The sequence below is a fragment of the Notechis scutatus genome, chromosome 1 (assembly GCF_049901735.1).
Source record: "Notechis scutatus isolate UNSWTSFEM ecotype Mainland chromosome 1, rNotScu1.2, whole genome shotgun sequence".
Classification (NCBI taxonomy): domain Eukaryota; kingdom Metazoa; phylum Chordata; class Lepidosauria; order Squamata; family Elapidae; genus Notechis; species Notechis scutatus.
Genome location: NC_142009.1, coordinates 139,726,140 through 139,749,804, shown reverse-complemented (window position 1 = coordinate 139,749,804; position 23,665 = coordinate 139,726,140). Strand labels below are relative to the sequence as shown.

At 42.6% G+C, this 23,665-nt stretch overlaps 1 long non-coding RNA gene across 1 annotated transcript in view; it reads left to right on the top strand.

The window, feature by feature from the left end:
- The first annotated feature begins 989 nt into the window (after positions 1–989).
- Positions 990–23,665, top strand: part of LOC148133020 (uncharacterized) — a 44,999-nt gene continuing 22,323 nt past the window's right edge. The window contains exon 1 of the long non-coding RNA XR_015747041.1: positions 990–1,047. This is a non-coding gene — a long non-coding RNA (uncharacterized LOC148133020). The remainder of the gene's footprint in view (positions 1,048–23,665) is intronic.

Here is a 23,665-nt window from a genome sequence, read left to right as displayed (position 1 = left end):
CATTTTAGTTATCTGTGTTTAGAATCAATGTTACGCTTTGGAACAAATGATTTGGAGAAGGACTAAGATTTTGATCATGGCCATTTTTAAACCAACTTCTTTTTAGTTTTAGAATGGCTTGATAACATCTGAAATAACATTTATGTTGGCCCGGTATACTGTAAGAAGAAAACATGAATAGTTCCAGCAGGGACCATGTTTACTTTCCAAATTCTCTTAAGCTAGCCAATTTCTGCGCTATTCTAGGAAGCTCCACAGTATTCTTAAGAGCATATCCCACCCGTGTCACCAGGAAGTTTCTATTCCTTGTACATAAACTGAAATAAATTCTTATTCTCTGTCTGTTGTATTCATTGGCTAAATGTTTGACCATCTTTAAAAAAAAAAAAAAAATCACTACACCCTAGATCTTTGAAAGAGGACATTGCTGAGTCATTGCACTGGAACAAAGGATAACTAGAGAGAGGGTCCTTCTACTTATTGTATTACATCATACCTATACAATGGATAGATAAACCCAAAGTAAAAATATCAAGCTAGGTTTCCACACTGCTAATACGTCTTGCCCAATTTTATAAGCCGGCATCTGAGCATACACTAGGATGTATTTCTTTTTTTTTTTTTATTTTAAGAAAAAAAGCATTTCTTTGTCATTATTTTTGTTTAGAATCTGTCAAATGTTAGGTACATTCCACATGCAATTCCCCCTCAAAGCGATGTGGTTTGCAACCCTATTGGGAAGTCAAGTCGGTTAGCTCAGGAAGTATCACTGTAAATTTCTCAGGAACTGCTGAGCAGGGCTGGTCTCCACTGATAGGATCACCTGCCTTGTCCTGTCAGCCATTTCGGGGTTTCTTTCTCCCCTGGAACCAGTGCTGCCAGTTCGCACTGGTTCTAGTGAACCGGTAGCACTGGTAAACAGTTGGCCCTGCCTACCCACCTCTGCCTCTTCCTGTGCTTTATTTCCTTGTTCTTCAGTTCGGCTGATTCTCATAGCAGAGCGGATTGTGCGCCTCAGCTGTTTTACTCACCAGCACTGAATAAAAGGTTAGTTTTGAAGCTTAAAATTGGTGGTTTATGAATGCTGTGCACGCATTCTCATAGAACCTGTAGTAAAAAAAAAAAAAGGGGGGGTGAATCCCACCACTGCCTGGAACCATTGGCTTATTTTCATTGTTCCCTATTTCCTGCTCAGTTTGTTTTCACCTATCACCCTTAAAATTTACTGATGACTCTGATACTCATGCATTGGCTTCTTGAAACAATTCTATATGAGGAGTTCTTGGTGTTAAGTATGGAGAATAATGGAGACCAGACATCTGACCAGTGACTTCAACTCTTTAATAATAGTAAATAGAACATAACAGAGCAAGGCTATGGGCAGCAGTAACCCTTTTATAGGGTTAGCTGCTACCTTATTACCCAATGAGATGAGCAACAAGTTCAAACTAATAACCAATAATAATAGTCCAAATAGTGGCCAATCAGGGACTAGTTCTGGCCCAATCCAAAGTTGTTGTATAAGGACCAATCAAGTGTGCAGGTTTTCAAACCCTGATTTGCATTTAAGTTATTAACTTTTATTGATTCACAACACCCCTCCCCCTTGGGTTCCGTTTGAGGGGAGCTGTAATAAAATCCTCAAGATAGACAGGCCGTTTGGTCTGCCTGGATGATTTCCGAGGCTCCACCGGTTTTGGTCTAAGGTCCGGTTCCGGTGGAGCGTTTGGATGATCTTTATTAAATTCTGTTTCGCTGCACGGTGATTCCGTGCTGCTTTCACTCTGGTTGTCTCCGCTACTCCGTGTTTCTTCGGGGTTTTGCAGTTCGGTTTCCCCCGTATTACAGTTCCCTGAAAAAGTCAACTCCTCCCGCTTCACGTTCCGGTGTCTCGCTGGGCCGTAGGGTTTCCGTTGGCCTGCTATTTGTCATATCAAAGTCAATTTCCTCGATATTTCCTCCCCTTGAGTTGGTGAACCCGGGAGTCATGGGCGCTGGGTGATAATCTCGATCGGAGTTGGTCTATGTGGCTTTCCACACCCTCCCATCGTCTGTTAGCAGGCGGTAAGATCTAGGCCCGGTGAGGTGGGTAACGGTTGCGGGTATCCACAACGGTCGCCGGAAAAGTTTTTGGCAAAGATTAAATCGCCTACCTTAAATTCCCGGCATTTGCTGCTGGAGCCGAAGGGCTTTTCCGGTGCGAATGCGGGTGGAGCCGGTCAAGGTGCGATCGTAGTTTCCGCCCCATAAGAAGTTCAGCGGGTGTTTTGTTGGTCACGCTGTGGGGCGTGATATGCTGTAACAAGAGAATTCGATTGATTTTCTCGTCGATGTTGCCGAATTCCATTTTGTGAAGGGTCTTTTTACAAATTGTACCATGCGTTCTGCACGTCCATTGGCCGCAGGGTGCGCGGGCGAGGTTAGCGCATGGCGGATGCCTCGATCAGCAAGATATTGTTCAAAGGGTAACGCAGTAAACTGTGGGCCGTTGTCTGAGACCAACACGTCCTGGGAACCCATGTGTGGCAAATAGTCTGTTTAATTTATTGATAACTGAGTCCGTTGTAGTTGTGTTCATTCGATGGATCTCGAGCCAATTCGAATAGGCGTCGACGGTAATAAGGAAAGTGTGTCCTTTGGTAGGCCCCGCAAAGTCAATATGAATACGGGACCATGGTCCCCTCGGAGTTTCCCATTCGGTCGGGATTGCTTTAGGCGGAGCGTTGCTGACGTCTTGGCAACGTTGACAAGTAGCGACCCAGGCCTCAATTCTTTTGTCGATTCCTGGCCACCAAGCGTAGCTGCGTGCAAGTGCTTTCATCCGCACGATACCCGGATGTCCTTCATGCAATACCGCCAAAACAGTTTGTTGTAATTTGCTGGGGATTACGACTCGATCGCCCCACAAGATACAGCCTTTCTGGGAAAACAGCTCGGTTTGGCGGCTTTTGAAAGGCGCCCATTCCGGTGCTATTTGGTCTGTCGGCCACCCCGTTCAACCCAGCATAGGATGTGTTGCAGAACTGGGTCACGTTTTGTTTCAAAGGCAATGTCTCTAGCCGTCAATGGTGGCACATGTAGAGCTTCGATCTGTAGTGTTGAGATGGTGGGGCTGGATCTACAACAGAGTCTGGAAGCGGCGTTCTGCTCAATGCATCAGCGTGGAGAATTGATTTCCCAGGCGATGTTGCAAGGTGTAGTTGTAGGCCGCCAAGAATTCAGACCAACGGGTCATTCTGGGGGACAATATATACGGGTTGGTTTATTACCCGCAATGATTCCCAGTAGCGGTTTATGATCAGTGATTATTGTAAACGCCCGGCCATAAACATATTCATGAAATCTTTTAACTGCAGCCACAATAGCTAAATCTTCTTTGTCCAGCTGACTATAATTTCGTTCAGCTTTAGCTAAGGTTCGCGAAAAAACGCGATGGGGGCTTCCGCTCCATTTGGTACACGTGGGCCAGAATTGCCCCAACCCCAAAGGTGATGCGTCACACGTGATAGTGAGCGGCAGAGTCTCGTTGTACTGCATAAGTATAGAATCAGAAGTTACCAATTTCTTTACTTGTTGGAAAGCATGTTGTTCCCGTTGTCCCCAAACCCACGTTGCTTTTTTGTCTAATAGTCTATGCAATGGTTCAGCTACCGTTGCTTTGTGGGGTAAAAAAACATTATAGAAATTGATAAGTCCAAGGAACGCCTGTAGGTCTGCCTTGTTCCTTGGAGTGGGGGCCTTTTTTATTGCCCGTAATTTGTCTTCGGTGGGATGGATTCCTTGGCTGTCCAGGAGATATCCCAAAAATTCTACTTTTTCGGTACATAACTGGCATTTATCTTTTTTTACTCTGAGGCCTGCATTTTGGAATCTTCGTAAAACCTCTCTGAGTCGTTTTTCTAGAATGTCTTTGTTAGGTGCGGCGATGAGTACATCGTTGAAATATGGGACAACGCCTCTTATCCCTTGTAACAACCTTTCCATTAAACTCTGGAAGATTCCAGGGGCGACGCTTACCCCGAATTGGAGCCGGTTGCATTTAAATGCGCCCCTATGCGTTACGATCGTTTGCGCCTCGGCTGTGGTTGGATCTACAGGCAATTGTTGATACGCCTGGGCTAAATCTAGTTTGGCGAAAACTTTCCTGCCACCCAGGGAATGGAGCAAGTGTTGCACTACCGGCACTGGATATGCACTTTGCTGCAGTGCGTGGTTTAATGTGGCCCGGTAGTCTCCGCAAATTCTTAGGGACCCATCAGGCTTGATAGGCGTCACTATGGGGTTTCCCAACGGGCGTGGTCGGTGGGTTCCAGTACGCCCTGCGCTATTAGCTTATCGAGTTGTTCGTCGATTTTAGGCTTCAAGGCGAACGGCACCCACGCGGCTTAAGGCGGATGGGTGCTATCTCAGGGTTCAAGTTAAACGAGATCGGGGTCCCCTTGTACTTGCCTAGTCCGTTCGCGAAAACGTCTTGGAATTCTTGCATGAGTACTTCCTCCCAATCGCTGCTCTCAGCCTGTGGACTCCGGCTACAGTGATTCCGAGCGGTCTGAACCATTGAAGACCTAAAAGGCTAGGCCTGTCGCGGTCCACGACAGTCAGTGGTAGCGCGACGGTGCGGTCCTTGAATGAGACCTGGAATATGCAGGACCCGACAACGGGAATTCTGTTGCCCTGATAGTCTTTGAGTATAACCCTTTGAGGGTTAAGGTCTTGGCGGCGAATCGTTGGAATGAGCTGTTGGAGCGTTTTCCATGACACCATCGAGAGGGAAGATCCCGAGTCTACCTCCATCACGCAAGGTTTGTTTTCGATGGCGACCTTTACTCGGATTTTCCCGGCATCAAGGGATGTAGCGTGGCCTATGGTGATTGTTTGGTGGGTCTCTTCCCGCCTGCTTCTTCACGCCTGGTGGAAGTGGTGGACGGCTTGTTTCTGTAGGAGTGGTTTCCCCATTGGTGGTTCAGTTTTTCTCGGTGTGTGCCGAAGAATCCTGAAGACTGGCATTCGGCCTGTCGGGGTTTGGAGTTTTGTTTGCTTCTGCAAACCTTTGCGATGTGACCTCGTCTCCCGCAATTGCGGCAGAGTGCGTCGAGGAATTTGCAGCCGGATCGTGGGTGATTGGCTCCACAGCCGGCACACGGTCGAAATGAGTGTTGTGTGGACTGGTCTCGCTCCGTTTGAAGTCGGTTGACCTCTTCCTCATCGCTGTCGGACGGGGACTCTAGGTCTTCGTGGTGAGTTGATACCGGTGTCTCTCTGAGCGAGGCGAGGTATCAGTGGCGAGTTTACGTAGCGGTGCGTTGGTGCGGCGCATTCGGGCTGCCGACTTCTTGGTCGCCTCCGCTGCCGAGGCTTCTTTAAGGGCATCGGTGAGGCTGATGTCCCCCTTAGCCATAATTTTGCTCTGGATCGTGCCATCTTCTAGGCCCAGAACCAGGCGGTCCCGGAGGGCTTCTTCTAAGTCTGCGAATCCGCAGAGGCCTCCAAGGTTGCGGAGGTCCGCGATGTAATTGGCAAGGCTTTCGCCTTTCCGTTGGTCCCTCTGATAATACTCGTGTCTTCTGACTAAAGTTGGCACGGTGGGCGCGTAGTGAGCCCGTAGTAAAGGCTCGAGGACGTCCCAGCCCATCTCTTTTACCTCTGCTGGCTTGGCAAGTGACTTTGCCATTTTAAACACGGTAGGCCCGCAGTGAGTTAGAAAGATAGCTCTTTTTGCCGGTTGCTGCATCTTTCAAATTGTTGGTCTCCAGAAACATCTGGAACCGATCCATGTATGCCTCCCAGTCTTCGGTTTCTGGGTTGAATGGAGCGGGTGGTACGGCACCGCTGGCCATGTTGCCGTTGATGGTGCATGTTCGACCACGTGCTCTATTGGTTGCTCTGTAGGTTAGTCAGCTCTTCGGTCTCCGAATCCCATCCTCGTCGCCAGTGTTAAGTATGGAGAATAATGGAGACCAGACATCTGACCAGTGACTTCAACTCTTTAATAATAGTAAATAGAACATAACAGAGCGGAATTTCCGGTTTTTCGAGCTTCGCGAGCGGCAGGGATTTGCGAAGCTGCGTGATCCCTGCCGCGCTAGCTATTTTTGGGGCTCCGACCCAGCCGGGTGCGGAGCTAGGCTGCCCTGCAGGGGCAGCTGAAGGTAGGGGATCCGGAGAAGGGTTTGGGGTGCTGCAGACCCCCTCCTGGCCGGCAGAACCCCCTTTTCCCAGGACGGTGCAGCGGCGGTCCGTAATGGCCGCCACAAAGAAGCTGGCAGCCGGGTAAGAATGCGCAGGAGGAAGTGGAGAAAGTGATTGAGAGGAGAAAGTTTTCTTGGCTCCTAGGACTCTAAGACATATTTAATAAAATTCCTGAAAAGTATGACTTTCTGAATAATACCTGCCAGAAGAGGAAAAAAGCGGCTGCTTGAAGGTGCTGAAAGGATAGCTTTCCCTCTTTTCCTACGGAATAAATAACTGGATATTAAGAAACCTATTTTTTTAGGTGGAAATTGGTTTTAAGCGATGAGTGGGAAGAGAGAGGATTAAAAAGAAAATATTTGTATGCTAAGATTTGTTGGAGCAGATACCTTAAGGATTTGAAGACTAGAATATATTGTAACAAGACTTTAAACAGATTTGGACTTTCTTTCTCTTTGATTGATATCACCCCAGAAGGAGAAAGTGAGAACTCTGCCTTGGTTTGGACTGATTGATAACTTTGGGACTGTTTTATCTTTTTTATTTTCTTTTGAATATTCTGGTTGTTGTAAGAAGAAAGAAGGAGAAAAGAAAAGAAAAGATTTATAATGGCTCTTTCTGTTGAGGAACTAAGAAATGGTGTGGAAGAAGCTTTCCTTTTCTTAGAAATGGCGCTTACTAATTATCAACAAAAATTACAACAGATGAAGACAGCAGAGGAACAAGAAAGAAAGGAAGGAGCCATCTTTAATGAATCTCAGAATTTGATCCAGAAAAAAAGAAGAGAGAAAGAAAAGAAAAGAAGAGAAAAGAAGAAAACTAAAGGATTTAAGGACTTAAGATCTAAAAAAACATTTAAGAAAGGGAAAAATAAAGTGCAAAACCAATATGATGATTGTAAACAAAGGGAAAAGAAATACGACAGAGAAGGGAAGCCGGTAAGGCAGAGGCTAGAAGAAGGGGGTAGAAAGGTTTGTTGGGAAAAGAAAGAAAGGGAAAAGGTGGAGAAAAGCTACAACGTTTTGAAATTAAATGGAAAAAAGGAATTTTTTATGGATAATGGATAAAGTATAATTTAAAAAAAAAAAAAGATTTTGCAAGGTACATAAGATGAGATGGTAGTATTGCAATGGCTTAAGAGTTGATAAGAGATTAAAATGTTAAAATGTTTAAAAAAGAACATAACAGAGCAAGGCTATGGGCAGCAGTAACCCTTTTATAGGGTTAGCTGCTACCTTATTACCCAATGAGATGAGCAACAAGTTCAAACTAATAACCAATAAGAATAGTCCAAATAGTGGCCAATCAGGGACTAGTTCTGGCCCAATCCAAAGTTGTTGTATAAGGACCAATCAAGTGTGCAGGTTTTCAAACCCTGATTTGCATTTAAGTTATTAACTTTTATTGATTCACAACACTTGGCGCTTTCGGAGCTTGGTTGTTTTTTTGCAGATGTTTCATTACCCAAACTAGATAATGTTACCTAGTTTGAGTAATGAAATGTCTGCAAGAAAATAACCAAGCTCCAAAAGCCCAAAGACCCTTCAGTTCAAGTCTGAGCTACAAATATTGTCAATATCCTTTATTTCAGAACTAAGCCACATTTAATTTATTGGAACTGTTAAATAAAAACTTTTTTAAATATCAGGGAAGGAAAGCTTTCTGCTTTCTGCCATTCCCTTCACGATTCCTCTTCTATCCGTCTCATATTATTCAATGACTACAGTGTCTCAATCTTCAGAAGATGCTTTTAAGACTCAGAACAGTTGGTTAGAAAAAGTCAGGTCTGGGAATATTGCTTTATTTGAGGATCTAAGGAATTAGATTCCTACAATAAGACTTCTTCCTATCTCATTGTTTTCCTTTCTGTGATAGTTGTATATGGCTCCATATTAACCTTACATTAATTTTACTACTCACTGTATTCTAAAACAATAGAATGCTTTTGCCTTCATTGATTTCAGAATCACCTCAGATCGTTGTCAGTTTCAAAAGACAAGGCAGGTGAAGGAAAAACCTAAATCTTGTTAACTTCGCAAAAAAAAAAAGAAAGAAAGAAAAGAATTAAAACTAAGGCAGAGTCAATGGGGAAACAGAAATTACGGTAGCTAGTATCATAGGAATGAATCAAGCTCAGCATTGAGGGAAGAAGTGAATGTAAGGCTGTTCCAGATGGCTGAATTAACATAAGGTCCTCCAGTCCTTGAGTTGGCAGGAAAATATACTGGCATAAATTCCTCTGCCCTGACAGACAAGTCTTAGTCTGCTTTAGTAACAAGGTAGTGATGCTGTCTTTACCACTTTAATGTCCAGTGTGTTTTGGATGGATTCCCTGGCTTCCGTTCCTCTCCTATCTGGCATCACCTGTCTGTGGGAAAAACCAGTCACCTTCCTTAATCTGTGATAGGGCAGGGTTGAAGAAAATGCCTGCATCACAAGGTTTATCTACTTTTCAAGCTGCTAGAATAACTGGGGTTGCTGGGGGGTGGTGCTCTGTGGCCTGTCACTTGCGCTATTCCTAAAGGCAGATCTATTGCCTTTCTGAAAGATCACAAAGCCAAACTCCAAAGTCCATTTGAGAGATGTAGAGGAGAGATATTGGATAGAACCACTGATGTGCTGGCGTTGGGTAGCTGTGTCCAGCAGCAGCTGGAAGTAGCCATAGAGCAGGCAAAATGGCAGTGACTCCTCCCATACGTCAAGTTACAAAAAAAATTGAAACCCTTTGTCAAAAAACGTCTATCCTTGACCTATAGTCAGTCACTTAACAACTGTTCAAAGTTACAACAGATTTCTAAAAAGCCACTTAGGATCGATCCTTGAAGGCACAACTAACGCACACCTAACATTCTGTGGTAACATGGCTGCATTTTACTGTTTGGCAATTGGCTCACATCTACAACTGGTTGCAGTGTCCCGCAGTCATGTGATTGTGATTTGCATTTTTTTTTTTGCCATTTTCCAACAGAAAATGGCAAAAAAAACCACTCATTGGATATGCTGGATTCACTTAACAACTATGTGGTTTACTTAATGACCACATGATTTGTTTAATGACCAGGGCAACTTATTTTACAATTGTAAAAAGTTGTTGTGAAATCAAGTCTGGTCACATGGTGCCTTGACTTGAACTCACAATGACTTACAACCAAAATTCTGTGCTCCATTGTGGTCATAAATTGAGGATTACCTGTAATACATGCACTCACCTCTGACAAATCCAGCTGGCAGAACGTGGCTGTCCTTCTCAATATAAACCAGTGCCATGTATGGTTCAGAACCAGTATTTTTCCGTGGGGCAATGCTAGTCCTGTCTTTTAAAATACAAACCTAGCAATCTTTTGAACATGCAGGTAGTTCTTCTTGCACAGCCGCTTGTTCAATGACCTTTCAAAGTTATGACAGTGCTGAACAAGAGGGATTTATCACAGGCCCTTATAGGTGCAGTTGTTCCATCATCCCTCCAGTCACGTCACTGCGATTCAGGTGCTCAGCAACCCGCTAACAATTACAATGGTTGCAGCGAGCCAGAGTCACATGATCACCATTTAGAATAGAATAGAATAACAGAGTTGGAAAGGACCTTGGAGGTCTTCTAGTCCAATCCCCTGCCTAGGCAGGAAACCCTACACCATTTGCAACCTTCCCTGCTGACTTCCACCAAGCAAAGACAAGAACCAGCAGGAAGTTGCAATGGGACATAGAGAATGCACGTGATTCGCCTAATGATGGTAACTGGGACTGCTAGAATTGCTGTCATAAGTTAGTGAGGTCACATGACATTGCACTTTATAACTAACTAGCTTAGCAATGGAGTTACCAGTTCCAGTTACCACTCTTAAGAAAGTTACATCAGAACCGTATTGTAAAAACAGCTCTAACCTCTGTCAAAAGAACCTAAATCTGTGGATATAAATAGCTGATGTAATGCCTAGGAGGAAATGTGCTCTCCAGTCCCTTTTGCAGCCCAAGCCAAAAGGGCCAAGGGCCCAGTGGCCCAGTGGTCAGGGTGTTTGTCCACAGCAGCCAAATGTAGATAATAGACGAGCAGATTCCAATCCCTGAGCATGTCATCTCCAAGATCATAAATGAGGTGTCATAGATTGTAACCACATCAAGACTTGTGTTGGTTGGGTAAAGAGGGGAAACCCTACTTTCAACCAAAGTAGCTAAAGATTACACTGAGATGTCTTCATGGTGGACTGGGAACGAGACAAAGGCAATGTCATGTGGACATATCCTTTCAAAATTGTTAATTGGGCATCCTCAACTACACAACAGCTACTGTAGTAGGACATGATGGGCACCTGTCTATTTTATATTATCAATTAATATCCTCAATGAAAAATTAAAAACAATTAAACAAGATGTAATTATTAACAGATTTAGGAAGCCACACATTACACATTACAAACGCTTCTGGGTTGACAAAGAATCTATTTTTCTCAAATACCATGAGAGCATTTGTCAGTTTGGGATTAGTTATCTGAATACATATTTAATCATTCCCATTGAAATAAATGAGATTTAAGTTATTCAGAATTAATTTGACTGTCACTGATTTCAATTGATCTCCTTCAAGTACGATGAGCCTTTGATTGATTATTATGTGACATTAAATCATTTTTGACTTAATGACAACATAGATCAATGTCCTTCAGAATGAACGATTCCTAACCTGGTTTTTCATGTCTCCCAGGGGCACACTCATTGCCTCCATATTTGTGTCCATCCATCTTGCTGCTGGATGGATCCTCATCTTCATTTTCCTTCTATCTTTCCCAGCATTAGAGCCTTTTTACCAAAGAGCTGAGTCTTTGCAGAATTTGTCCAAAGTAAGTTCATTTGAGCCTGATTATTTCTGCCTCAAGTGAGAATTCAGGATTGATTTGTTCAATGATCCATTGATTTGCTTTCTTGACTGCTCACAGTATTCTTAGGAGTCTTCTCCAACATCTAAGTTTAGAGACATCAATATATTTACTATCCTGCTTTTCCAAGTGTGATGAAGTATGGGTCACATCGCAAGGTATGTGCCCTGTTTCCCCCACTTCAAAGTTTATAGAACTGGAAGGAATACAAAATAGGTAATTATTATACTTACCCTACAGGGCACAATGACTCAGTGGTTAAAGTCATCGAGTTTGGCAGCGGGAAAGCTGACAGCCTAGGTTTGAGATCTGGGTGCTGTGTGACAGGTTGAGCTCCCATTACTTGCCCCAGCTCCTGACCACCTAGACCATTTAGAAATCATGCAAATGCAAGTAGATAAATAGGTATCACTTCAGTGGGAGGGTAACAGTGTTTTGTGCACTTTGGCGTATAGCTATGCTGCCCACATGATGATAGAAGTGTCTTTGGACAATGCTGGCTCCTTCAGCTAAAAAACAGAGATGAGCACCTAGAATCGGAGACAACTAGAGTCAGAGATAACTAAACAAGGGAGACCTTTATGCTTTCCCTGTGAAGAACAAATTTCTAGAACTAAGTGGACATGATAAGAGTAGCATGATTCTTCTAAAACTTTATATATAGAGGAAATGGATAGTAAGTTTTTTTTTCTCTCTCTCCCTGTCCTCAAAGCTGAGAACCCCCAGAGTCCTTTATAAGAGATGCCTGCTTAGAATCAGCCTCTGATTGATCTACAAACCAGCCAACTTTTTCTATCCTGGTGGCCTGCATTGCACATCTGGCTGGGAATTCTGGGACCTGCAACCCTCACATATCTGGAGGCTGTCAGGCACAGGAAGGCTGTCATAATACATGACATCATTCATGCTGAACTATGTAAGCCACCCTTGAAGACCCTGGTGGTATCATGAAGGTCTAGTTCAAGTATTTCTTGCTCCTGCTTCTTTGGTACCTTTGCTCAGCCCCGCTGAAAACTGTCCATGTTTTCTGTTCCTAATGATGGGCCAAAGAGGTGCTTTCTCTGGCTGGCTATAGTCAGTGATAATTTTTCTTTACAATTTCAGAAACAATGTAAGATGTGTATTGTGTGCCTAATATAATGCCCTGGGTCAAATAAATAGTTAGAAATTCAGTTTGTTCAAAGCAGAGAGGCATTTTATGTTACCAGTAAAATTAAGTACTAAAACTTTTGCTTGGCTGTAGGCAGGTGCTAGTTATGTGCCTGCCTGTGGGATAGGCAGGAGTAGTTATATATTTTATGGAGAAAGTATGTTCTCTTGAGACAAAAATGTCTGGAAATAAAGTTTGGCCAATTCATCTCCTTAAAGTTCCAATGCGGTGTTAATTTTGTAGTGTATACTATTATTGCTAAGGGAAGCCTTCTACTCCCATATGCATGGTGCAGCTGTATAATGCAGGAAAAGTGATATTCAGCAGAATTAATAACTGCACATAGAAAATGCCTCCCTCCTCTATGAAACAAGCACAGGTGTGAAGATTCTGTGTCCCTCTTTATATTGTTGTACTCCAAACTCCAGTGTCCAAGACGGGTCTAGGACAACTCTGCATGGCCAACTCTGTGAAGCCAACTTGCCGTTGCCAATTCACTACCGTCAACTTGCCATAGTTAACTCACTGTGGGGCAACTCGCCATGGCCAACTCAGGACAACTCCAAGACAAGAGTTACTCTAACATTGAAGAAATGGTGGAACAGAATCATTAAAGAAAGGATACAAAAAGGGGGACAGAATGAAATGTGAATGACAAAAATTAAAATATTTTTTTAAAAAATTTAAATGCTTAAATTGATTTGTTGAATTGTCCTGCAGTGAGTTGTCCCACAGTGAGATGGCCATGGTGAGTTGGCTGCAATGAGTTGGCCTCACCAAGCTGTACTATTCCAGTCCTGGACACATTGGCCAATGCTTAGGAATCAATCCACTATGGATTGTAGTCCAAGAAGCTGGGGGTGGGAGACAAATTCCCCACTCCCATTTTAGCTCACTTGGGGTAGAATTTACTTTGATACAAATATATATTGAATATACTCATTCTTCAGGGAGACTCTTTTTTCGGTTTGCAGTGTAAAATTAGACTCTCTTTTCCTGTTGTGTTATTAGACTACTATTTGCAGTCCAATATGGTATTATTCCGTCTACTACTGTAGGGTTCTTCCACCCTGCACCAGGTCACTTTCAATATAGTTGAAACCAACAAGCCTACATTCAGAGCCTAGATACTCTCCATTGATCAGATGTCCTTAAACAAACTATTCTTTGCAAAGACTTATCTACATTGTGAAGTAGCTACTTTGCCAGTATGGCCCATCAACCATTTTGGGGAAGGGGCAGGATGAGACAACATTGCCCTGGACTGTAGTAGCATGTGGGAATAACCTTGTGGGACAGGAGAGAGAGCTGCAAACTAAACAACTGTCATGTAAAAGGTATCTCAGTCCACAGAAAGAGTGAGTGTGAGAAACATTTCAGAAGGGAACCTCCTAAATTTTCTGAAGCATACAGTCTTCACTTAACAACTCTAATTGGGACCAGAATTTCCATAGCTAAGAGAAGTGGTCATTACACAAAGTGTGATGCACCACATAATGAAGGCAATTCCAGTAATCCTGGTGCACTCATTAGGTGAGGACCTCATGTTTCTCCTGTTCTGCCACAATTGCCTCTACTTCAGCTTCTCCCATCCTCCTATCACCCAAACCATCTCTGCCCTTTTGGCTGCCCTGCACTCTACCTCCTCTGCCCATTTCTGTCTCCTCCCATCACTGTGGTATGCCAGGATGAGGCATCTATTGGCCCTTTGCAAGGTCACTGAAGGACTTCACACAGCCTTCTGAGTCCTCAGTGACTCCCTGTGGATATGTAAAGGCTTTGCACAATTTCCCAAAGGTCCCACAAAGCTCCAGCAGCTGCCTCAGCCTGGCATACCACAACAGCGAAAAGAAGATGAGGATGAAGATCAGCTGGGAGAGGTAAAGTAAATGGGAAAGCCAGCAGGAAGTTGGAAATTGCTCCTGTGCCTTTTTTGCCAATCCATCCGCCATATTACCTGCCTGCAGCCCCCTCTCCCGCTTCCCATGTACCTGTTGCACTCTGCAGCACCTGCCCATGGCACCAACATACTCATGCATGGCCTGCTTTCTGGAAACTCCCACTTCTTCTCACTTAATGACCTACATGGTCCTAGGGTTATGACAGTAATCGGGACTGCTGGAATTGCTCTCGCTAAGTGATGCTGTCACATGACATTGTGCCTTATGACCATATAGTTTCGCAAAGGAAATTCCAGTCCCAATTGCCATCCCAGTCACAAATTGCCATTGTAACCTAAGGACTCCCTGGACCATATTGTGAACAAGTATAATAGTTTTCTTTGCAGGTTCTCTGAGACCTGATAATTATTTCAAGGATTTCTACAGATTAAAAAAGGTTGACTAAAGCTTGTCAAGAAGATATGAGGGTCTATTTGGGGGAAAACAGGCATACCCTCAACACTTCAAAGAAGCTGTGTGGTTTAATGCCACTACCCCCAACCACATGTCTGAACACTTTCCATCATTTGTTCTGGAGTGGGTAATCTTCCCCAAGACAGAACTGGCACACAATTGAAGGTCCCCATGGACTCTCGACTGTTGCCTCAAGAAGAGGTGATAGCTGTGATTAGGAGGGCTTTTGCACATATTCATCTTGTGCATCAATTGTGCCCCTTCTTAGATCCTTCTCATGATCATTCACACATTGGTCACCTCACATTTGGATTAATGCAATCTGCTATACGTGAGGCTGCTCTTTTAGATCACTCATAAAAAGCAGCACAGATGGGCAAAAGGATATAATCATACAACCCCACTGTTACATGAGCTGCCCTGGCTCTCGGTAGCTTTCCAAGTGCAATTTAAGATGTTAGCTATCACCTACCAAGCCCTTCTCTGTACATGCCAGTGGTGGGACTCAAATATTTTTACTACCGGTTCTGTGGGCAGGACTTGGTGGGCATGGCAGGGGAAGCATACTGTAAATCTCCAGTCAGAGGTGGTATTTGCCGGTTCTCCGAACTACTCAAAATTTCCACTACTGGTTCTCCAGAACTGGTCAGAACCTGCTGAATACCACCACTGGCACCAGCCCAGTTATTTGTAGGTCTTGGCCCATAAAATTCAACTAGGTAAGAAGGCTTCACATCCCTGCTATTTAACCATGTCGTCTGATGGAATTTAGGACACATGCCTTTTCCGACATGATACCTTTGCTGTGGAACAATGCACCTCTGAGATCTTGATGGCCCCACCTCTGCTGGCCTTTCACAAGACACCCAAGAGCTAGCTTTTAGCCTGGGCAGTGAGCCAGGCTTTAAGTGAGCCTGTCTTTACAGGGCTTGTTTAACCAATATGTGACTGCTCTTAGATGTGATGTGCTTTTTAGATTCTTGCTCTGATATTTTTGTGTGTTGTTTTTAATCCTAATGTCAGCTACCCAGAGTTGCATTTACGAGCCGGGCAGACACATACTTTGAACAAATAAACTAAAAAATAAAAATAGTAGGTCTGTCTTACTAGCCTAATGGTTGTGCTGTTTATGTTACGTGCAGAATGTCCCCAGAGCCATCAGATTTTATTTTTTAATAGCTATTTTTCTTTGCCTGCTCTACCTACTTTTTCACAGAGATTTTGGTTTTCTTTTCTTTTTTTAACAAATCTGTTGGTGCACCATTTCATAATTTTTCCAAGCAACTGGCTGGAAAAAAAATAACAAAATAGTACACTGATAAACTTGTTAAAAAAAGAAAAGCCGAGTGGAAAAATAAGTAGCTCTATGAAAGAAAAATAATTTAAAACCTACCAAGTTTCAAACTAAGGATATTCTTTATGCAAAGCAAATGCTACAACCAGTAGTGGGATTCAATTTTTTTTACTACCGGTTCTGTGGGCGTGGCTTGGTGGGCGTGGCAGTGGGAAGGATACTGTAAAAATTCCAGTCAGAGGTGGTATTTGTCGGTTCTCTGAACTACTCAAAATTTCCGCTACTGGTTCTCCAGAACTGGTCAGAACCTGCTGAATACCACCTCTGGCTACAACCATTATGGTAGAATAGGTAATTCTCATTTAGCAACTGCCTGGAATAGAGATAACATTTACAACGGTGATGAAAAAGTAACTTTGCCACACATCCTAGCATTTATGACCTTTGCAGATCTGTAAAGCAAAGGAAAACTGAAATAAGATCGTAACAGTCAGTTTCACTTGGCAGCTGTATCACTTAATAACCAAGTTGTGGTCCAAATTGTGCTTACTAAACAAGGGCTATCTATAAGAAAAACCTATTGCAACAAAACTTGTAGTAAGTTCTGTTCAGGAAAAGCAGGATTTTCTTAAACTGGCTTAGAGTCAGACTGCCTTCAGTGCAGGACACCAACAATTTAAGGGCACAGGATATGGTCCAGATATATCCTAAATCTCCTCAAGCAAACTGACACGGAGCAGAAACAGCAGTTACACTTCATAGTCCAAATCAGAGGTGGTATTCAGCAGGTTGTGGCCAATTCTGGAGAACCTGGTAGTGGAAAATTTGAGTAGTTCGGAAAACTGGCAAATACCACCTCTGACTGGAGATTTTACAGTATCCTTCCCTTGCCACGCCCACCAAGCCACAGAACCGGTAGTAAAAAAATCTGAATCCCACCACTGGTCCAAATTCATAATTTTTGATATGGTTCCATTTCTGGAAGGTCAACTGGAGAGGATCCTTGTGACCTAGTTTGTTCCAGAAGCCTTCTTCTGATCCTGCTTGATGCAAAATGTATAAAATAATCCTGCAGATTAATATCTGTTTATTAAGCATTGCATTTTAAAATAGTATGGAAATCATAAAAATTCCCTTTAAAATGATTTGTTTAAATTGATAGACTAGCATTACCCTTAAACCGAAGCGTCTAAATGCACCTGTTTAAGTCAGTTTCTTGTTCTCTTAGGTATTATTTAGGCATTGAATTTTCCCCATTAGTGGAGTGATTGACACTGTGGTCCTTACAATAACACATGATTATAACTCCTGAAAATAGCAATTACCCAAAATGGAAACCAGATGCTGTGAGAAATTTGACTCTCTTGGTTTCTGGTGAAGTAGGTTAATTTGTAAAGCAGAAAACCACAATCATTATTCAGATAGGTTGTACATGAATCGTACATGAATTAATGACATAATAGCTAAATCATATATGGTCAAAAGTAATGCTTAAGTTCACTTATCAAAATAACCTAATGCAAAACAGATTCTTATACATACACACACATGTGTGTATGTATGTATGTATACACAAACATACATACGTGTGTGTGTTAAAAACCTATATACTAACTTTTAATATAAATAGCAGAGCTACATGGAATGCTTCTTCATGTGTACAAACCATTGCTTTTAAAAACAGAAGAGCTGAATATAAAAAGCTCATCCAACAACGTATAACATGACAATGCCTGATGGAGCTATAGTGTGGATTTTGGGGGGCAAAAATCCCAAATTCTCCCTCTACAAATTTGCCATGTGAAGTGTGCAGTCAAACCTGAGGGGATTTTGCTACTGCCGCACTGTGTTTTTGTGGGTTGCTTTTTCAGATCCACTGTGTGGATGATAAGATGTCATTCCTGGCACGGCTTGGCTAGAGAGGTGTATCTGAAGTGGTTAAAATGGAGGCTCAGCAGTCACCACCATTTTCAGTGTCATACGTTTCCCCCGTGTGACATTGTGGCTGTAAAATTACAGCCTTTCTTTGCTCCCCTTTCCTGCAGATGTGGAAGCCTGAAGCTGCATTCCATGGTCTTGTGCCACATTTCATCAATGTTTTTCCTTTGCTTTCTCCAAAGCCTGACTGCATGTGGTGTGTAGATTGCCGGTGCCGTTTGGGGTCTTCCCTCTCAAATGCTGCTACCTAATCCCAGGCAGGCTCTGCCAGGCCCACACCTGCAGCTGATTGAATCCTCCTGGAGTACAAAGGCTTGATTTACGGCCTCAAGGAGACAAGGCCCAGTTGCAGCTGGACTTCAGCAGGAAAAGGAAGTTGTTTATCATCTTGTATGCATTTCATTAGCAATTGTGTACCCGATATCTGCAGCTTGTACAATAATTTCTAATCACTGACAGAGAGCTTTATGGTATCTGGCATGGTTTGGAGAAAATGCTTCAGAACGGGCAAATTACATGCAAGAGCTTCTTCACTCCCCCACCCCCGACATTTTATGTTTTGGTGACCCAATGAAACAAAAGGAACTAGTGCCTAAAATCCAGATAGCTACTGAAATTGGATTTTTTTTGGTGCTTTTTTTTTTTGGTTTCATTTTGCTTATATTTGGACAGTTTTGGCTTTTTATTTTTGGTGATCAGAAGTCTGCCAGTAGCAAATTGGATACCAGTCCGGCATCTCTTCCACTCTGCATGCAGAATCAACCATGCTGTTTATTGATTCACCTAGATTTAAAGAATGCCTGATTCCAAGCGACTCTGGGGGATTTTTATTTTAAAAAGCCAGAATGATAAAATAGAAAGACAGATGATAGGTGTCCAGAGAGATGTCGGGGAGGGGAAATAGAATAGCACAAAACATTATTGGGACTCTTACTCCAAGGCCTGGAAGAGCCAAGTTTTTAGTGCCGTCCAGAACTCTGTCATGATGAGACTAATACAAATCTTCAAAGCAAGGTTACTGCTACAATAAAGAAGGAATGCCTTAAATAGCTTTTCTTAATTTTAATTGTTTTTAATCTTTTTTACTGTTGGTAAGCTGCCTTATTGGTGAGCTGGTAGCATATAAGCAATTCATTTATAAATAAATACATGCTTCTGGGGATTTGCCAAAAGGCATTGTTTAATTGAGGGAGCTTGAAATGCCCTCATGGCTAGATTTAATCAGCCAATCAGCAACTATCAGAGTTAAATGACCCCTCAAATAACCGTCTCGTCTATGAAGAGCTTTATGTGGTAGCTAGCACCTTGAAGCCAACTAGGAGAAACAGTACTTTCTCCTTACTGCCATGTATGAGTTGCAGTTGTCATTTGAGACAGAACTTCAAAAGATTTTCAGTGTTTCTGCAAATACAAGTCATATTAATTTTGGAATGGAATGCAGTCAGCGGCTGTCTATGGAACTCTGCAAATGATCTGATCAACAAGCCTGGAATGGCTCTTAAAAGAACCTTCTGGAGCTCATTAATGAGGATTTTCCTGGCTCTTTGACAACCTCTTCTTTGGGAACCAGAACTGCTGCTCTTGGTAACCCAATTCAACAAATCCATTGGACAGTCTCCCCCCTCACTTCTCTGATTTCTAAATAAAAATAAGTTCTCAATAAAGTGGACCTATGAGAAGGAGTTAATCTCAGCAGGCTGGGAAGACTGCCATCTCTACCCTCTGAAAGCAGCTTTTAGTGGTGATCCTGGATGGGGGAAAAAACCCCACAAGGAACCCATAATTGATGTCCTGAAAGTATCTTGTGTTATATTCTGTGAGGGCAGCACTGACCAGCCTCACTGTCAAGCCATAGTAAAGGTAGGCTATAGTAGAATGAGAGGAAAGCACATTAATACTGCTGTGTGGATAAACCCTTTGATTTTTTCAAGGGTTTTTTAAAATAAAAAAATCAATTTTGAACGTTTGCAAACGCTATTAATTCAACCTCAATCTTAAAGTAACAGAGCCAAAACTATTTCCAGTGGTGTCTTCAGACTACTAGTTGGCCCATAAAGAGCAAATTATTGATGTCAAATTCAAAGTCAGAGAAAAAAACATGGTTGCTCCTGAAATCTAGAAAACAAGATTTTATTTAATATGAACTGCAATGAAGCAGCTTTTTCATATCACTGAGGGGGGAAATTATAGGGTACCTAAGAATCCAGAAAAGATTCTTATTCATTCAAATTTATTCAAATTATCTCCCACCTTTCTGCTCAGTAATAGGATTATAATTCTCTCAAAAAGTTTCTTGTTTTTTTTAAAAAGGGTGTATATTCTCTTTCTCCAATTTTTCTTTACAGTGATTAACACTGTAAAGACAAAAATAACACAGAATATGAGAGAAATAACACACAATATAAGAGTAATAACATAATGGGAGCTTGTTCTACGCTTGAACAGGAATTGGAGAGCAGGTACCGGCCTCTCAAGAGTCAGACCTTTCTCCAACTTCTCTGTTAGGGCACACTTCCAACTTGATTATTTTTTGTCTCAGTAAATTAAAGTTAAAATTACTGCAAAGGCCACATAGCTGGATAATCAGTGTGTGCTAAGACAGTGGTCCCCAACCTTTTTGTACCAGGGACCGGTTTCAAGCAGAAACATTTTTCAAGGACCGGGGGAGGGGGAGAGAATCCGAGTTTGGTAGTTTGCTTGCAGACGTTTCATTACCTGACTAGGTAACATCTGATGTTGTTACCTAGTCGGGTAATAAAACGTCTGCCAGCAAACCACCAAGTTCAGGAGCGCCGGCCCTGCCTCCTCAGCCCCATCCCTCAGGTGTCTGCCTCCCTCCCTCCCTCAGGTGTCTGCCTCGCTCCTCTCTCAGTCACTCTATCGCCCTACAGCAGCCCAGGAAGAAACTGCTTCAAAGAAGCCGGGGTGGGGGTGGGGTGGCTTTTCCTGTCGCCACAGCTCCCGAAGCGCCCGCTTTCACCCCGCCCGCCCGCCCCCGCGCGCGGTTCAATCCACAGTGCTCGTCACCTGCCTGCCTGCCTGCCTCTTCGTTCGAGCAGCTTCGCTGATAAAAAGAGGCGAATAGTTATTATTCTCAGCCGGCTGCTCCCAAACAACCAGACAGGCAGGCAGGGAACGGAGCACTGTGGATTGAACGCGAGCGAGCAGGACGGGTGGGGTGGGGTGAAACGGGCGCTCGGGAAGCTGCGGCGACAGGAAAAGCCACCCGGCTTCTTTGAAGCAGTTTCTTCCTGTGCTGGTGGAGGAGCAACAGAGCGACTGAGAGAGCTGAGCCAGAGAGCAGGACAGGCTTCGTTGCTTCCTCCCCTTCTTTCATTTGTGTCCTTGATCCCCGATCCCAGCAGCATTCACCGAAGGCGAAGAAAGCCGCCATTTTTTTATTTTTTTCTTTGGGCCCGTAAAGAGTGCTCCACGGCCCGGCAGTCCGCGCCCGGTGGTTGGGGACCCTGTGCTAAGACAGTACTGTTTGTGCATGGAGTGAGAATTGAGCCAAAACTTGGGTTTTTATTTTAGCAAAATTGTTTTAATTCCCCCTCCATCATTTGATTATTGGAGTATTAAAGAGATTAACAAAGCATTGTGTTTACAAGTGAGAGGAGCTGCTTAAATGTTTATTTATTTAATCAAATTTAGATATTGCCCATCTCACTCTCCAGATAAGCAATTTAACTGCTCCCGAAACATTCCACTAAATGACATTTACATTCACATGTTTATCCTGATGTACAATTGTGCAACAGATGTGCTGTTGTGCAGCTGCTGTGAACCCAATGTAACGCAACAATGCACTTCAGAACAGGGAGTACTGACAATAGTACAACTCAGAATGTGCAATTTAATGTCTCTTGTGACACAACTAGAGCAGTACTAGAACTTCAAAGTGAAGGCAATGTACTTTTCCTTATATTCATTGATGACATCAATAACCCAAACTTGATTGCCTCTGTGACATTGCATTTATTATGCATTTATTATACAATTAACCAGTGGAATGGCTTTCCTCCAGAAGCTGTGGTTGCTCCATCACTGGAGATATTTTAAAAAGAAATTGGACAGCCATTTGTCCAAATGGCATAGGATCTCCTGCTTGAGCTGGGGCTGGAATAGAAGACCTTCAAGGTTCCTTCCACCTCTGTTACTCTGTTATGTAATACCTGATTGGCTGAATTATCTCAATGAAGAAAACAGAAGCATTTAACAATAAAACAGCAGCAGCAAACTGGCTTCTAACATACAAATTAAGTTGCAGCGGTGGCCATCATTATCAGACATTAATACAATCGAGCGAGTCCAGAAGTATTTCACAAGAAGAGTACTACACTCCTCTGCTCGCAACAGATTACCCTATATCACCAGGCTTGAGATTTTGGGCTTGGACAACCTTGAACTACACCGCCTATGGTTAGACTTAAGTGTAGCACACAAAAATAACTGCTACAATGTCCTATCAGTCAATGACTACTTCAGCTTCAACCACAAGAATACAAGAGCACACAACAGATACAAACTCAATGTAAACCACTTCAAACTTGATTGCAGAAAGTATGACTTCAGGAACAGAGTGGTCAATGCCTGGAATGCACTCCCTGACTCTGTTGTTACATCCTCTAACCCCCACTGCTTTAACTTCAAACTAACCACTATTGACCTCACCCCATTCCTAAGAGGTCTGTAAGGGGCGTGCATAAGTGCACCATCATGCCTACCATCTCTGTCCTATTGTCCCCATTTATTCGTACCTATTTCCTGTATTCTTACTCATGTTTATACTTATACCTATTACCTTGTATGCGATTGACAAATCAAATAAATAAATAAATAAACATCTTTAAAATGCATTTTTTTTTAATTTCTGAGTAAAAATTGGCCAAAACTGTATATGTTGCAGAGTAACTAAAAAGTCCTTCTGCCCAAGTGAGTTCTCATGAGCCTATGTTTAGGTTGAGGCAGGAATGTTCAAGGTTTTCCTTTACTCATATTTTTTAGACATTTTCTGAATTAACATAAGGGAAGTGTGAGTTTTGTTTAAGAGATTTCAGTTTTTTTCAAAATTTACCATGCAGTTCTCAGCTCAAATATGTATTTTTGTATAAGCTTGTATAAAAGAATTTCTAAACTGAAGAAGACTCATCTTTCAGCAGATTTATCAATTAATACATATGCAACTAACATGATGTGCAAGATATGGATCCATTCATCCCCAATACAGATTTCCCAAGCTACTCATGCTCCATTGACTTAAAAAATTCACACAGCCTTTGAATGATATCCATGATAGCCAAACCTTTAAATGTAATTATTCTCCCTTCCATTTGACTGGCTATCATATCAACCCGAGAAAGAGATTTGTGTTCAGGTTCTCTGCTCTTTTGTTGATATTCCCAGTTTACATGTTAAAGCACATCTATGGAATAATTCAGTAACATTGTCTTTCACTTAATGTGAAATAGCCTGTCTCTGCATCAAAATCAGCATAGCTTGTATATAGTATCTGGAAATTTAATAAAGGGAATGGTTATAACTGCAAAAACTATAACATCTGGAATGCCATCCTGGAAACCTTCCAGGATATTTCCACAAGGAATACTTTGTAAAAGTTGTTACCCTTCTAGGCATTTCAAAATTTTGTAAGTGGAATATGTTCCCAGCCCTGCCTAGGAGCAAAGATTGGATTATAAAGTGCTAAATGTTTTTTACAACTGTGTGAGCCATGATAGTACATGGATAATCATTCAAGGAAAATTACTTTTACAGGCAATTTTAATGGATATCTTCCAGCACTCAATTATACTCGTATTTCAGGAATCCAACAATACAGGACAATTTCTCTTTAGTTCATCTCCTGCCC